Here is a 14,221-nt window from a genome sequence, read left to right on the forward strand (position 1 = left end):
GGCTCCTACCTGTATTCAATTTTTTATGACTTCTTTGTAAAGCAGGACTTCAGGGTATCCACAGGCTATGGATCTCTTTCAGGTCCTTCTCAAACACTGCTCCCATCTTGTTATACAGATAAACCACTCTGGTTGCACTAAGAGTACAGATTTTCCTTTTGTTGTCAAGCTACACTCTTTACTCTAGAGTAGACATTTTTTGAGGTGCTGTGTTGTTGTTGTTTTCTCTCAAGAAGCTGCAGGTTGTTGATTTTTTATTGTCTTCTTCCTCCTCCCAATTCATTTGATAAATACAATGCAGCTGCAACAGCAGCCATGGAACTGAATGATGCTATTTGTCAGTTACCTCCTGGTGCGATTAAGCCAGCAGGAGTATAAAAGCATAAAAGAATGCCTTTAAAAGAAGAGTAATTTTCTTAAATATTGAGAAGTGATTCTCTTAAGATAATACTTGCAATCAGCACCCAGCATGCGCAACAGCCACATTCTGGAAGACAAAATTGGCTGCTTCAAAAAGTTCAGCATAAAGCAGACGGTTGGAGTACTGCAGTTCTCCTACACTAAGTTATTAAAAGACAAATTACTTATGCTACTGAAGCTCAAACTGAAGTGTTCCAAAATCAAATAGTTCTTTTATAGAACAGAAAATAGTGAAGACCTGCATGTTGTTATTTGAAATTTAAGCTCTGGTCACCAAATCCACCCATATTATCCATATTATTTGTCTCGCATCTTAGAGATGCTTTTCTGGAGATCAGCTTGAAAACTAGGACACTTTCAGAGACACAGAAATAACTAAGATGCATGCATGTAAGTAGAACAAAATAAAGTAAGGAAAAAATGAGAGATGATAGATGATCTTTAAGATCCTTTCCAACGCAAACCATTCTATGATTCATATGATTCTATGAGAGAGGTAAGGAAAAGACCAGGATAAAGTACTGCAATAATTAGAATTTTTATTTGTAGAAGGAAAAAACATATATTACAATGGAATTATGGTATTGGTTATGAAATAGATGCTGGAAGAACAAGTGAAAGCTGCTGAGTTACTGATGAAGTACTACTCCTCGTTAGTCCAATTCCAGCAATGGTCAGCTCTTTAAGTACAAAGACGATGCCTATACCTATCACCTCTGGTATTCAGCTTTTAATGGAATTTAGGGTACGGTATTATCCCTGAGATTGCTGTTTACTTCTTACAGTAGAACTCAAGGCAGAGCAGTATCCCCATGGCTGCACATTTCCTGTACTCCAAAACAAGATTAACTGGTTCTATCTATTCTAGCACTATCAGTGCTATTTGTTATTACAGAAACAAACTGATGATTCAGTTGCTTTAAAATTCCAAATTTCTCTACTTTCCTTTTTTTCCCATAGGACACATCCTTTTTATGCTCTAAATTTGAAGATAAGCTATCCTAAAATTCTAAATTGTCCAAAACATTATTTCTGTTTTTTATACTGTTGTACATTTTTATTATAAAAAATATAAATTAAGTGAATCTCAGCCATTAAATTATTGAAAGGTGTTACTTTTGGTGGAGTCAATGTGCAGAATGCAGATTGTTAGGGAGGAAATACATGTGCGTCACATACAGCCTATTAGGAATTAAATTCCATGCCATTCAGATTGGATGAATAGCATGGCTGGAGATTGCTTATTTTGCCATGATAAAATTAATACAAATTTTGAAATAAATAAATGAAGATTATGCTCTGAAATTAGTGTGACATTTCTATGAATTGAGAAGTACATTGACACATAATTTACTAAGCAAAAAATGCATATTTTTTTTAAGTGGATCTCATTTTTTTTTATTAAGTGGAACTCTTTTTAAAAAGTGATAAGTTTCAACAGGAATAATTTCATTCATTTCTAAATAAATAGATAAGTATTTACCTTTTTTCTAAGTTATACTCTCATTTCCCACCCCCTTTTTTTTTCTTAATGTTCAGACACTATTCTTCTGTTATCAGATGATAGGATCAGCAGGAAAGTAGCTACTCCTTTTGAGGAGCTGCTTTTTCATATAATGTGGGGTGATGCTGCAGATCAAATTTTGAAGCTGTCTCATCTTGCTCTCCCAATAGTATAATTAGCTGGTATTTGTTCTGCCTGGTCTTTATTTTAAATCCTGCTTTATGGGACATTGGCAGAGTCCATCTTATCACACTTTAAAAAAATAACAATTCTGTCACAATGACAGAAATGAGGGCATAATCTGATATGTATTACTTTAGGAGCGATGCCAGGTTTAGTATTCCTTGTTATCAATCTACTTAGTGTCCTACCAATTCACATATGGTGCTCCACCACAATTCTCTCCATTATGACAGCAGAGCTACTTGTATGGTTACATGGTGAAAATCAAGAAAATGATCCAATGAAAATTAGCCCCTATTTCCCCCTCCATTTTTCTCTTCATGAAGAATTTTTTCAGATCAGTTCTCGGTCCAGCTCAACATGTGACTGCATAAAACACTTGTACCACCATACAGAATCGAATAGCAGTGAATGAATCTTTTATCATAGCCAAGGAACTTCTTTCCTTCAGCATGGTGAAAAATGTGGGCTTAGTTGTTTGAGAAAGCTTCTGATGTCCTATAGTATCTGGGTGCACTCATTTTAGTTGAAATACTAGAAACCACAACTTTTTTTTTTTTTAAGTGCCATTTCAGAGTGCAGATTCATGTAATAAGCTTGTTACCCTCTGCTGCTCTACCAACATAATCATAGTCTTTCCACAAACACAAAAAAAATACTTCTGAACTGTTCTTAAATTTCCTAATTTATTTTCACTACTAACCTGTTCAGAAGTCATAATTTGTGTAAGGATATATCCAAATTACTGTTCATATTAAATGCAGCTTTCTCAGGGAAAAAGGAAAAAGGAAATCTAGAAAGTATTATCATATGCTTAATTGGATAAAGTAACAGTATACTGTGGAATAATATTTTTAAATCTAAAAAACAATTATGTAATTTTAGTTAAAAAATCCTTAAATATGTTGGAAAAAAAATCTCAGAGAAGTAAAACCATTGTTCTTACCTGACCTCTGTGATAACATTCAAGATGGTACTGAATAAAAAAAAGTTGAACTAGTTGTTTTTAAATCATTTCCCCTTTTTTCTTCCTTCTGTACATTTTATTTGTAACAAACTAAAGACTCAGCAAAAACTATAGATCTTGTACATAAAGTAACAATTAGGCATTTGATTTCATCATCTGAGAGAAAAAAAAAATCTATTTATTGATTAGCCTGAGTCTTGTATTTTAGGCAGTATTACCATTTCATTCACTCAGATGCCAGTTGTTTCCAGCCATCCTTTGGCTGATCTGTTATTTTTCAGAAGTGGTATGCCCTAAGGACAGTAGAAAGCAACTGTGTTTTTTCCTTACCTGTAACATGATAAGCATATGTCAGAATTTAGGAACTCCAATAACAGAAATGTCCTGTAGCTGAGCTCCTGTTGGCAAGTGATAATATCTGTAGGTCTCACAGCTTCTGTCACATTCAGCCTATTGGTTGATTGTATTGTAAACACAAACACTGCCACAAATTCAGAACGTTTTCAATCTAAACAGGGATAAATATGACAGATGGATGTAGAACACAGATGGAAGGAGGGAGTAGAAAGCTTTCATTGTCACAATCCATATCATACTTGTTATGAATTAAAAATAGATGAATTTCTGTAGCACCAAACACGATGTTTCTGGAGCTTGGAACTCTCATAAACAAGTTGCTGAATTATTGCTTGGCAACTTCTGCCCTTGAGGCAGCAAACCTTCCAGTTGCCCCTATTCTTCTCCTTTTGATTTTATTTATCACCCAGGACAATCAGTTCTGAGAGTCATGGACATCATCTTCTCTTCATTCACCAAACCAAGATTAAAATATGTACGCATTTTATGATAACTACAACCTTTCAAGTGGCCTTAAAAATTTAGTTTAATTCCACGGTGACATTATTTGCTTTACTCAAACTTCACAAGTATACAAATGTCATTTAATAAGATCTTAACTGCTCTAAGTTATTAATTTCTTTAGCATGAAAGAAGGAAACAACAGTGAGGAATAAAGTAAATAATTCTCTATTTTAGGAAAGAAGAAATGAAAGTGAAAAAGTATATACAGATAATAGGTGTTAACTCTGTCCATATAGTAGCTATCAAGGGTATTGCATGCATAGTAGAGCCTGGGTAAGGAATCCCTTTCCAAGTTGCCTGTTAGGTAAGTCATTTATGAAATATTGTATATTATACACACAAACACCCATGTAGCCTTTCTGATATCACTATTTTCAGTATTTGCTTCCTCTGATACTGAAGAAATAGATTTATTAACCTTGATAGAATGAAAGAAACAAAACAACAACAACAAAAAACTCTCACAATTTTCCAAAAGTCGTGTTGCATAAAGCCATGTAGCCATAGAGATGAGATGAAACTGCATTTTTCTGTGTTACTGGAAAAAGAGCAATGTACATGCTGTGAAAATGAGAAGCTTGTTAGAACAAAATCTAAGATATCTGAAGAAAAATTCAATCAAGTGGTTTAATAATACTGCCCTATTCTGCAAAACCAAGTAGAGAGGGAAAAGATTACACCCCTATTATTCTGGAACAGCGATTAATGTGTTTCAGCTCCTGGCCATATGGCTGTTTTACAGACTGTCTTTGGACATTCTCTGTGGGCATCTCAGGCAGTACAGTAGAGCACACCACCTATCTACTTCTGTATTTTAAATCCCTAAATCAAGTCAAAAGGCACATACACATACACTCACTGAGAAGAATCACACAAGCATTCAGCAAACATATTTTTAATTGCTATTAGAAACCAACACGGTCATTACCATGTTGGTGTTGCAGCCTTTTCCTATGCAGCTTCACTAATACTACTTAGAAACTTCCATTGCTCTGGCAATTCTGTTAAAAAGAAGTTATTTTCTATCTAGCGTGAAGAAGAGTGACAGAACTTGGCTCATTCTTACTACTGTGATCTAATAATGTATGCTTCTTAATTATCACAGTTGTTATTATTTGTATTGTAAAAGCATACTTATTCAAATATTGTAGAACTCCCTTTCAAAAACTGATAGTTTTTGGTAACCTGTAAAAATTTACACAAGTATAATCGCTGGCAGATTTCATTTGTTCCAGAGTATAATACAATAACACTATCAGATGTATATTTGCATTGCAGTACTATAGAAAAATCATTGCAGAAGGAAGACTAGACTGACCTGAGCCACAGCAAGCAACATGATGATTTGTTGTCATGGTTGTCATCACAAGTTCAGTCTCATCTTGTAGTAGTCAGATAAGTGTATTGTCTTCTGAAGCATAGAACATTTCTGAAAGCTCTGACATGACATTTTTATCTCCTTTTATTAATAAAGCTCCTTTGACTGTTCAAAAAGGGAATATCCTGAATTGCCAGTGTCCCAGTGTGCTTCTATTCAAGCTTATCTAATTCAACAGAACAAAGCTTTCAGAACCAAGTGGGAAGAAATACCACATATACTTACATATTTTTTTGCGTATGTACACTTAGAAGCACAATCCCATATATATATATATATATATAATGTATGTATATGTGTACACACACCCATATATATATAAAGCTTTCATGGTAGAAACAAAACAGTTGGCAAAGCTTACTCATGAAGTGGGATTGAATCATAAATCATTCAAGAGATTCAGGCTGGTTTCCTAATTTTCTGCAAAACAATTACTGCTAAATATAATAAACACTCCGTTCAAAGATGGTAAGGATTATTTCCAAATGAATTTGCATCTTCAAAAATTCTAAAGCACATAGATGCACATAGATAAAGCACATAGATGGTAGTATGCAGCAAGTAGCATTTGTTGAGATCTGTTAAAATTATTTTGAAATATAATGAAGTTCAACCCAAACAAGCAAGTAATGATTAAAGAGCTTTGCTCAGAAAACTTGACAAAAAGAGAGACTCAGAACGAAGATGGGAGAATGCATTGCATCAGCATAGCCCATCATTCTCTTGTTTGTTAAAACTTCGGCCATAATGCTGAAATTTATGTTTCAGCTATACCCCAGGTCTGGAAAGGTTAAAAACAAGACAAAGATAGAAGCAAACATTTTCAATTCAAAAAGCCTCTTTATTGTTAAATTTCTAGGGGGAAAAAATGGTTTAATTGAAAGTTTTTAAGACAAATCATTTTCTGCAATTATTTATTTTAGTCAAAACTGCATCTGCTATTACTGCTTTGTTTAACTTTTCTACACACCATTTAGTCAGTCAAAGATTTACAAGGTACTGCACACAATATGAAAGAAATTCTAGGAATTTCTGGAAGATGAAACTGTTAAGGTAGGGTTTAGAAATCCAGTGAAATCTATGAAGTTTCACCTATTGTCAACCTTAATTACACCTGTGGGCTTCTGAATGTGGGAAGCCAAAATTAAAATAAAACTTTCTATTTGGGAGCATTTATGATATTGTATGAATTGAGGGAGTGAGATTCACCATCATATATTACCTGTAATATTAACAATATCTTTGGAAAACGCATATAAAATTCTAGTTGTCCAATAGAATTCTTCATACAGTTACAGGGACGACCAAAAATGCTACAGGGACAACGAAAAATGTCAAGGAAAAATACTTTTTTTTTTTTTTTTAAACAATGGCTATAAAGAAATGAATGATCAACCAAATGAAAATCCATGGGACCAAACAGAAAATGGTACTAACCATTTAAGTTTTTACTTCATGTTCTCCTTGCTCTAGGTAGTACAGAAAGTGAAGTTTGCAGCAATTTATAACCTTCCCCCAAACATAAACCTGAATCCAAACACTGTTACAGCTCAAGGGTGAAGGAAAAGAGAACGTGCTGAAGTTTTGTGAAGAAAGCAGATACTGATGAAGGGAAGGACAAGAGACTATGGAAATGCCTAGGGAAATGGCATTGTGTACAGAAAAGGGCAGATGAGGGAATTCATTAAAAAATCCTATTCTTTTATCCCTCAGAACAAATACGTTTATATTCAGTCTGCTGATCTTCTACTCAGATTTTTCCTAATCAGATTAGCAGAAATACAAAAGCATCTTGAAAATGGATGCAGAGATGTTGCTTATTCTGCTTGTTTGTATCTGCCTCTGGCCAGGAAATGTGCTTCTCTTCCCTTTTCACAAAGAAATGATATGATCTAGGTTGTTCATCTTACTAAACTTCTAAGATCTAATTATTATTTCTAAGCCATGCTACATTAAATTGTAATACTTGCATTTACTATGTTCTCACCAACTATTTTAACATATGTAACATTTCTACAGTTTACCCTGTCCAATCAGAAACAATTGGAAAAACTGTACAAAACATTAACAGCTTTGAAAAAAAAAATATATATATATATATCATGCTGTCATACTGAAATAGTCTTGTCACAAAGGAAGACAAGGTCTCCTTTACTAACACTTAATAATAAATTGAAATATAGGATATCCACCTACATAAATGAGTATATTTATCTTAAAGCAAGGTAAATGATAGTCATCCCCTCTCCTGTTTATGCTTCCACTATTTCATTTTACAGTAAAAATCAACTCATAGCTGATTTCTAACTAATTTCTGCTATTTGGGATTTGTTGTATTTATTATTATGTCTACTATTTTTCTGATACTACAGAGCTCTGTTTATTTCCTGTAAAGAAAGAAGCACCTTACACCTCCCTTCCTTTTCCTTTCCTTCCCAAGTGAGGAAGCTTTGCAACTCAGTTTTAAGTTTATTCTAAAATCCCTGAAGATCTGGTTTTAAATATTGGACAGAAGCCCCAGGAGCTCAGAATGTACCTTTCACTTTTCAGATATGATCCATTACAACGTGAACATATGCATTTTCTTTCCCTCAGGGGTTCTTCCAAGAAGTCCCTGAATAGTACCTAGAAATCAGAATAGTTAAGATTCTGAATAAGTTCAATCTTGTCCTGATAAGACAAACAATATAACACAGAGTGATGGAAATATAATCACTAGCATTCATTTGCTAAACCTATCATTTTCCTTTGTGTCTATGCAGCTGGTTTAAGTCTGATTGCTTCAGTGCTTTCTCCTAGTATATCCCCTGCACGATGATTTGTCCAAGCTCTGTTGAACATTTATAATCAATATAGATGGTTTTATCTTTTTTTTTTTTTAAACAATTTGCGGACATTTTTGTCTTAAGAGAAATTGCACTTTAAATGTGTATGGATATAGAAGAAAAATAAAGGAGGGAAGAAAGGTATCTGAACAGCACCTAATCAAATGCTTGCATTGAAAAACTCAGATATTGGCTTGATCTATTTTTTGGTATAGCGAGTGCAGCATTTTATTTTCTCCCCTTTTTCTCCACTGTTTCTTTTGGCCACTTCACTGTGAGTTTAAGATGACATTTTGAATTTTTGTAACACAATATAGCTTTACTTTATTAGTATTTGATTTACTACAGCTTTTCCTTAGTTTATGAAAATCATTCATGTTTAATAGCAAGTACAAATAAACATCATTACCATTTCAATTATTTATTTTTTTTGGTGCTTTTTCTTGTTAAGGTCTTGGCTGTTTTAATTTAGCTTTCATTTCTGTCTGTTCAAATACCTGTTGATCAATTTCTTGTGAGAACATTTTCTGCTGTCGTCACATCAGATATTAATTTCATATCTGCTATGAGATTAATTTTATTACATTAAGTTCTTCTGCTATGTAGTAGAACCTACTCAGTTTACCTGGGTGAGTTACTATGCATGAAGTTGATGAATGCATCAATATCAAGATTATATCTGTCCAAGAGAAGGCTCCTTTACAAAAAGTAATAAAATATTTGACAGCCTACTGGATTTTTATGAAAGGCAACAAAGGGAGAGTTAAAAAAAAAAATCAGGCTCATTAACTGCAAATATGTTAGACCTGGAGCAAAAAGTCTTAGCCGTCAAAGGATAATCCTGTGATGCTCACCATATCTTAATGAAACACAACATGGGCTGATACAATACAAAAATCTACCTAACCTCCCTGCTGTAAGTGAATTTCTGCCTAGCCATGTAGGACTATTTTGAATTTTCTGCAGCTTGCAAATTGTACTGAGCAGTTGTCAGAATTCTGCATAATGCATTTCAGTCAAGACTTGCGAAGGAAGAGGCTCATTTGTAAGCATTTTGCAGGAAATGATTTCCCTACAAGCATGAAATGTTAAGTGGTAATCTTTGCTTTTACAGTGTTTTACTATAAACTATATCAAAACATACTTTTAGGAAAAAAAGATGCTACATCTTTCAGAAGGAACACTGGCCCATCCTCACTTAATATGATGATCATTAGTAAATTCATTTATAAGAAAAAATCCAAACTTGATGCTAAATATTAGTGTTATATAATTAACATTCTAATGTCATTACTAGAAAATACTGCAGTTTTGATGCAAGATTTATTCTTCCCTAACAGCTGATGGGGAATATATATCTGAGAAATATGACTGTCAATTTTTTTTATGTTTTGACAATCACCGTGTATTACATAGGGAATGCTGAGGTTTTGCTTCTTTGCTAGTAAGAATGTAGAAAGTAAACTTGGTAAAGTCAGCAGCCACTCAAGTACTTAACTGTGATCATAATCCATTCTTTGTTTGATAATCTTTTGCCTTACCGCGCAGTATTTTCCATTTCTATACTTTGTACCAATTCTGTCATAAGTGTTAACACTACACATAGGCCCCTTTTAGTCACATAAACATTGAAACAAGGTTTCAAAAACTTCTTAGCGTGTAGTAGCTGATTACATCAAATATCTACTCTAATTTATGGACACCACGTTAGCTCCTGTTTAGAATACTATTTTAAAATCAGAACATGGAGTCCTGCTACCAATTGCAGCACCAGGAAGTAACTGATTTTCTTGAAAGATTTTGTTTGATTTCAGCAGCCAGATTATTTGGCATACAGTTCTTACATTCACTTCATTACTTGTCAAGTATGCTAGCTAAAGACTAACACCATCTCATGCTGGCATTTGATTGCAGAAAGTTGATAGTTAATCTTTTTTTTTCTTTTGCAAGAAGCAATTAAGGAAACAAGTCTAAAAATTTGCATTTATGTTCCCAACAGTGTACTGGAAGCAAGGCCAAAACTGTTTGTATTTTCTATTTAACTTCTGAAGACTAAATGTGAATTTGAACCTGTCCAATAGCATGTAAAACATCTTCATACCTTGAGGGCTGCTGCTCTTCAGCAGCGATCTTAGTTTCAATGATAATCTGCAGAGCACTTGATGAGGATTTGTTGCTCACGTGTGCACACAGCTTTTCTGTAGTTTAAGCTGCTAAATTTCATTAAGAATAATTAAATACACCTTAAAGACTTTCCTAATTTACTTTACTGAATCAGCAATGGCTGGATGGATATCCCAGAGAAACTACATACAAGTATTAGGAAGAAGGAGGGTGATCTCTGTTGGTCACTGTAGGGTAAAAGAATACACTTTCTATGAATATTACAGCTCCTATTCTGAAAAGGTTTGAGAATCCCTTCCCCCTGGAGTTAAAAGAAACACAGACTAATGGATTCAAGCCACACATATACTTAAATACTCGTACTTAAATTCAACTATTTTGAAAGTATTCTCCCATGCAGCAACAATACCAAATACAAATCTGGCTACGTTCTGTATGCAAGCTCCAAGGAAATGTATTCTTGGGGAACCGTCTCAGCAGTATTTGTATTGTAATTGCATTCACTAGCCCTAATCCCAGGCCAAACCCCTTTATTTCTAGCTTCCAAAAGCTACCGCTAACAACGCTGAATTTAATCATTGTGTCAATCCATTTATTCACCTAGAAAACAAGAACAACGATTCTGAGTGGGGTTTACATGAGTATGTGATTGAAAAAAAATCAATGGGACTTGTTCTCTTAAGTCCTTTAAGACCAGATATTAATGGTATTTATGTGCCTGGAGATCAAGACAGACACCTGATGGGACTCTGACAACACCTACCTCCTACTGAAATCTCATCCTCTTACCTTGCTTAGATGGGCTATTAGAAAGTTTAATTAATGAGTGATTGAAGTGTTTTGTGTAGTGTTCCATGAGCCTTCAGAGAGATGCATGTAGCCCGAAAGCATTTTCGTCCAGACCTCCTGAATGGTAAATCAAGGACTTGGGAATGCTGATAATTAATTTATCAGGCAATGAAATAGAGTCTGGTAACTCTTTTCCCACACACATTCCAACAGACCTTGCATTATAGAAACTTGTATTATCTCCTCTATTCTCCTTCCTAAAAACATACACACTTTAAATAATGTTTGGGGACAAGCAGTAACAGGAAAGGTACTCTTTAAATTTCTTCAGATATTTCACATCAACTCCTGTCATGCCCATTATGCTGGATTCTAATATTCACCTGAAATTTTGCAGATAAGAAACAGTAAATAAAATTACAGAAGTTAGTCATACTCTGTTTTACTTTTTTTTTTTTTTTCCCATTTGGGTCTTACAGAACAGTATATGTGTTCAAGTTCTCCATAATGAGGAAAAAAATGGGAACCCCATTTTTGTCTCATGATGCACATTCATTTCAGAATTAAATGTGTATCCAAGGGCAGAATGTAAATATGTCTCTTGAGGGTATGATTTGGGTGAGTCAAGAGGCCATTTGCTAAATTCCTTTCTCTAAAACAGGATCAAATATATGGTACTTTCGTTTTTAAGCAAGTAAACGGATGACTAAATTTCTTCACTTAGACTAACCAACCCTTACTTTTTTCAGCCTCAAACCTCTGCTGCCCTTAGACATAATTTTTGTGCAAATATATATATAAATATAATATTTGGACAAGAAAATGGTTTAAAATTTGAAGTTTAGTAACTTTTAGCCAGACCTTCAGATATAGCACAGCAAAAGTTTTGATTTCTCCATGTGTCAGAAATGGTAACAATAATCTCAATGAATACAAGTAATGCAGATGTTCCCATGCAGGGAGGTAAGAGTTCTGAAAATGAGGAATGATTTGGCATACCGTCAGTGTAATTGGGAAGGAAGGATGAATTCAGACAAGGCTAGAGGTGACTTTGTTTCAACTCCCGTCATTCAGACTTTTTTGTTTAAACAAATACATGTAGTTTTACCAAACCACAGTTTTGTTGAAGTTCAGCATTTGATTAACTCTTGATTCTGTATGTTTACTGCAAAACTGACATGACCTAAACAAAAAGGTGATGTTTACAGTTTTCTGCAGCAATCAAAACTGAATAGTAGTACTATAATAATACTATTGTATTATACTCTTCCTATAATCTACTATACTGTACGAATTCTTTGTCATAGTTCAAGTATATTCATTTACAAACAGTATTAAATACAGAACTTAGAGAAGTTTATTCTGTTACTTTGAAAGCACTCCCTTCCCCCATAATGCTACTGCCAATAGTGTGGGTTTAAGAGCTGGTTATAAAGTAGATTGGTAGATACATAATTTAGAAACTAATTTTAGGTACAGCTTCAAATAGCAGCATAGATCAACTATGTTTAGAGCTTTGGACTGCAAGCTTTTTGAAATAATCTGTTTTCACACTTGACTACCAAAACACTGTTTTATTTATAAAATGTTTAAAAAATCTTAAAGGACTGTGAAACTCATTGTTATTTCAGGAACAAAAAAAAAGTGGTTCTGAGTCCTTGTAAGGTGATTTTCTGTATGACAAAGATAAACTTTTGCTGAGATGCTTGAAACTGTAACGCCACCTGCTGTCTCAAACAGAAATCAGGAGGCAATTCTGTTTGGCTGTATTATTTAAAATGCTACATGTAGAATAGAAATCCATTAATGTGGAAAATCGGGTGTAAAGCACGTAAGTAGAAGAAAAAATATATTTTAAAATCATGAAGAATTACTTAGAAAGTAGTCTCCCGTTCTTTCACTTGGCTATGAATGGTCGAGGAAAAAAAATGAGATGAGAAACAAGGTAACTACCAGCAAAGACTGTACAGCTATCAGCCCTGCTCATCAGAAAACAACATTCTCTTGCATTTCTCACCACATGGTGATACACAGCTGGGATGAAATCAGGGAGATACAAGTCATTAAAGTGAAAAAACACTTATTACAGATGCAATGTTTTAAGCATGATTGTGGATCTCAAAGCTGACTGGGAAGAAATCAATACTTCAGTCTTCTTTTTCTCCTTTAGCAAAGAGGTGGTTGTCTACAGAAAGCTAGGATTTCATCTCTACAGTGATGCTATGTTTCAGTGAATTAGGTTTTGGGAGGAGTAGGATGGTGCAAGAAGAGGAGTAAGACTAAGTTTTATTTAACACCTTATATTGAGCGTTTTGAGAAAGCAAAACAGAACATAAGGTATATAAACACTGTTAAATTAATTAGAAGGGACTGTTAATACCAAAAGAGATCCCCAAAACAGAAATATTAAAAGATGTACACTGAAATGTTAAAGACATGAAAACTAACTCAATTGTCTGGAAGAAAAAAAAAAAAAAAAAACAGCAAACAAACCAGTCGTAGTTCTTTAAATAAGAGAATGAAAATATTAAGATAATTAATTTAAAGATTGCAGCTTAAAGCAGTATTTATGGGTCATGATTAGAAATAAAAGAAAATAAAAGGTGCTATGTGGAGCACTACTAAAACTGCTATTCTTTAAACAGCACACAAACAAACACGGTGCCTGTCTGAAATATTTTCGATCCAAATTAAGCGTGTAATGTCTTTCTTGATGTACAAATCCTATTGCAATGCTGTGGGAGAGCATTGTTCAGTGGGATTTAATCAGAAGCATGAATTCTTTGGTTTGGTTTTCATAGAACTGTAAAGGTTGGAGAAGACCTTCAAGATCATCTGGTGCAACCATCGCCTGTTTTGTCTCATTTCTATCCAGTTTTCTGTCCTGGACTTGATGATCCTAAAAAATTATCAGCTAAACAAATTAGTGTTTAAAAGTTATTCTTGATAGCATCTCAGGGAGATTCAGAGTGTGAGAAACACTCTGTAGCCAATAACTTAGGCTCAGGCGAGGATTTCAGTGAAGTAGTAATTTATTTGCAATAGCAATGGCAGGCGTCCCACAAGCAGGAGCGCACCTACTAGTTCCATAACACAGTTTATATACTTTTTCGATGACCAGGACCCTCCCCTGTTTCCCCACTGAGTGGGTAATCTAGGTTCACAATCTA

General features: G+C 34.2%; 1 protein-coding gene and 1 long non-coding RNA gene across 20 annotated transcripts in view; both read right to left on the reverse strand.

Moving 5' to 3' along the window:
• ERC2 (ELKS/RAB6-interacting/CAST family member 2) overlaps nt 1–278 on the reverse strand; it is a 522,744-nt gene extending 522,466 nt beyond the window's left edge. For 10 of the 19 annotated variants that reach the window (XR_013955471.1, XR_013955475.1, XR_013955476.1 and 7 more), the window contains exon 1: nt 10–275. The gene's annotated coding sequence lies outside the window, so the exon portion shown is untranslated. Of the gene's footprint in view, nt 1–9 lie in introns of all 19 variants that reach the window. The other 9 variants (XM_080605897.1, XM_080605880.1, XM_080605877.1 and 6 more) reach the window with 4 other exon arrangements.
• A 4,945-nt stretch (nt 279–5,223) lies between these two features.
• On the reverse strand, nt 5,224–11,438 carry LOC308200327. The gene is made up of 3 exons (XR_013955484.1): nt 10,240–11,438; nt 7,850–7,938; nt 5,224–5,479 (listed from the first exon to the last, which is right to left on the reverse strand). It is a non-coding gene; the product is annotated as an uncharacterized lncRNA (long non-coding RNA).
• Nucleotides 11,439–14,221: the final 2,783 nt, after the last annotated feature.

This window comes from Anser brachyrhynchus (assembly GCF_964034855.1).
Source record: "Anser brachyrhynchus genome assembly, chromosome: 10".
NCBI classification, from domain to species: Eukaryota; Metazoa; Chordata; class Aves; order Anseriformes; family Anatidae; genus Anser; species Anser brachyrhynchus.